General features: G+C 28.4%; 1 protein-coding gene across 1 annotated transcript in view; it reads right to left on the bottom strand.

The window, feature by feature from the left end:
- The window catches only part of LOC106470310, a 17,345-nt gene extending 14,627 nt beyond the window's left edge, over positions 1 to 2,718 (bottom strand). Inside the window, exons 1-3 of the mRNA XM_013930855.2 lie at positions 2,630 to 2,718; positions 1,728 to 1,877; positions 989 to 1,091 (exon numbers count right to left, since the gene is read on the bottom strand). The gene's annotated coding sequence lies outside the window, so the exon portion shown is untranslated. The remainder of the gene's footprint in view (positions 1 to 988; positions 1,092 to 1,727; positions 1,878 to 2,629) is intronic.
- Positions 2,719 to 3,370: the final 652 nt, after the last annotated feature.

Genomic DNA, 3,370 nt, shown 5'->3' with positions numbered 1-3,370 from the left:
TATTAGATCCTCCTCACAACTCCCCTATCCACAGTTTGTGAACTGCTGTTAGTTGTCTTCACACAACTCCCCCATTCACAGTTTATGAACTGCTGTATTAGATCCTCCTCATAACACCCCTATCCACAGTTTATGAACTGCTGTATTAGATCCTCCATTACATTTATCATTTGCAAGAATCTATCCATGCATATGCATAGGAGTGCAGAAAAATCTAAACAGTCTTAAAAACCAACTTAAATTTAAGACAATTCATTGCATTTATGGAATTAAATAAATACTTCTCATAGAAACTTATTGATACGTATGAAAGAAGACTCATCTCATCGAGCCATATATTCTAATAATAATTAACTTTAGCATGTAAAGTGCATCATATAGTTTCTACATTTATCACATTTAAAATAAACATTATTTTATTACGTTTAAGAAAAAAACACGGCTCTCTCTTTCTCCCATTAAATTATTAGGGTGAAACTGAATATTTTTACTGAACTAATCATACTATGACCCTCACAATAACAAGTTATTCCAAATTGTTCTTTTTTATTTACAGAAGTGAACAGTTTACAATCAGTCTTTATAAACTTTATAACACAAATATATATAATACATCAGAACTGATTATTACATAAAATTATGGACTCAGAATGATATATCCTATAAAGAAAGTTTTTCTTTCGTTTTTATAAAGGACAAACAGATTACAGATTAGTAAGGTACAACAAAGTTGCTAAGATAATGTTTACTTATTTTACTGTACAGATATTTTCATAAATAACACTCCTTTACATTAAATGGAATTACTCCAATACTCGATGAAACACCTACTATAATCTAAAAACCACTTATGATTTATTCTATCAGCAAGAAAACTTCAAGGCTTAAAACATGTGAAATATAAGTGAGTACTTACGATACCATTTTATACGACCTAAAGTTAGTTACTTATTAAAGATATTCCTATAACAAGAAGAAAACAAAGTACCTGAGCTTCTGTATGTTGGAATTCACACCAGAGAGCCTGTAGATCCCATTTACAATCCCATGTTCTTCAATAAACTCTGTACAGCATTTCAAAACCAAAGGAACTTAAAAAAATAAAAAATTGAAGAAATTAGTTACCTCAAAAATGAATACTAGTTAAGTTTTATTTTTTTTATAGTTTTTTGATAAAAAGAAAAAGTTAATTAACTATTTAGAAATGTTAAAAATGAGGAATATTTTTCTTAAAATTCATGTTTACCTGTTGTTGTGTTCAATTAACTAAGTAATCAGATGGACTGATCTTAAAACAGCATGAAACCAAATGCTATTGTTAATAAAAGAATACTGTTAAAAGAAAGCTTGACAATTAAGAAAAAAAAACACATCTGAGTATTTAATAACTCGATTTAACTGACAATTCTGATTCAAACCATTATTGCTTTATCATAGGATTATATTTTGTTCAAATACATTAATAAATATATCAAAACAAAACAAAAAACATTACATGACTCATAATAATGACTTGTTAAACAGGAGGCTAAATTATAAATGGCTCATTGTTTTAGCCATTAAACTCACAAATTAATTTCTTGAATAATTAGGGTTAGCATTCAGACTATAGCTATAAAAAGGTCCTTTACTAATATTCCACAGTGTTAATGATACATCATTTACTGCAGTATTCAAACACTAAGTTTATTGTATTTTAATTTCATCCATATTATTCCCAGCCTTACTTTCTCTAGAAGTGTTCAACAAGTGTTCTCCAAGATCACAACCAAAAACTCTTTCTTTTAGGATCCCACTCTGCTTGAGTTTTCCTCGAGGAGGTCTTGATAGTAAGAACTGTCGGAAAAAGGCTATCAGCTTCCCTTGCTTTCTTAACACTTGAAGAAAAAGAAAGAAATCAACACTTATAAATCACAAAAAAACAAAATCTAAAAATCTTATATGCCATGAACACCTATTTGAAATGGTTTCTCTCACTATTTGATAAACATTGAAAACCAAACTTTATCCAAAAACATGTTGAGTTTCCTAACAAAATGTTTTGCTAATTGACCTGCAAGTTCTGTAGAAAGATTGCAAAATGATGTTTAAAACTTATGAAAAACTTAAAAACTAGCCACTAGTTTAGATTAATTTTATGTTCCTAAAGTTAAATATTTTAGAAAAAACTGTTTATTGCTAACTTTACTTACAGAAAAATGCATATCTTACTACCTTGATGTAATTAACTTTACTGCCTTCTAAGCTAATTTTTCTGATCTATACAATACTGACAATTACTACTTGTTTCTAAAGATAAAAATATTTGTAATAATTGTATTTGGTAGTGTGCATCATAAGTCAATATGAACACAATGTTTTAAAACTATTTGGGAACTATGGCCCTAGTGATATTCTTTTCGCTAAACAGATTTCTTAAAATACGAAATGAAAGAAATGCCATATTTGAATGTGTATAAAACACATAAATACAGAAAGCATATGTGTTTTCCTGGCAGACATTTTAACCCTGTATGTCAACACAGTATGTTTAGGAGTGGGAGGTTAAGTTACTCCCAATACATAGCTACCACATATATGGCTATCAATATCCTTATACTATGCCTTCTTATAATTACATTAATCTTACCAGGTTTAGTTGCAGAACTAGGAAGTGTCAGTGATCTAGGGACTTTTTCACCAATTACTTCCACACACTCACTGGGAAAGAATCCAACCTTTCAATAATAACAATATTAATAATTAAAAAAAATCAGTGGAGCCCAAAAATTCTTTGTGAAAAAATCTATTAAAATACACCATTCATTAATTACTTATAAAATAACTACTTTGATCTTTTTTGTTTCTGTTGATATACTACATTTGGTTTTGTGAAGTTAACTTAAGTATTCAAAAGAAAATTACCATTTCTTATTTAACATTTAGATTACAAATTCTAAAGGGGTTACTGAGCTTTATTTCTACAGAGAAACTGAGGTTCTGGGTCTCTTAAACTACCCAAAATAATTCAATCAACTCAATAACTTGTCAAACAACTATTTTAGTTAAGATAGCTTATGTTAAAGTTAATCTTCTAAATATTCCAGAATCTTATTTTAACTGAATGGTTAAGAATACCTTGGTTAAAATAAAAGAAACTATACAGATTCTATGTTAACAATTATATATCAAACTGTCTAGAAAATTCAGCTTTAACAATAATATTCAATTTATAGTATCATGATAAGTAAATTATCTACTCAATGTATTAGTACTTTAAGAGAGTATGACGTACATTTGACAATAGGACTCTTAATATTAAGTAAGTCTCTATGGTTTGTAATATATACACCTGGAAAAAAGTTAAGCACCCCCAAATATTTTTCAGGAT

This window comes from Limulus polyphemus, unplaced genomic scaffold (genome assembly GCF_000517525.1).
Source record: "Limulus polyphemus unplaced genomic scaffold, Limulus_polyphemus-2.1.2 Scaffold3935, whole genome shotgun sequence".
NCBI classification, from domain to species: domain Eukaryota; kingdom Metazoa; phylum Arthropoda; class Merostomata; order Xiphosura; family Limulidae; genus Limulus; species Limulus polyphemus.
Note: the sequence above shows the minus strand (reverse complement) of the source record. Positions and strands in the feature narration are given on the sequence as shown.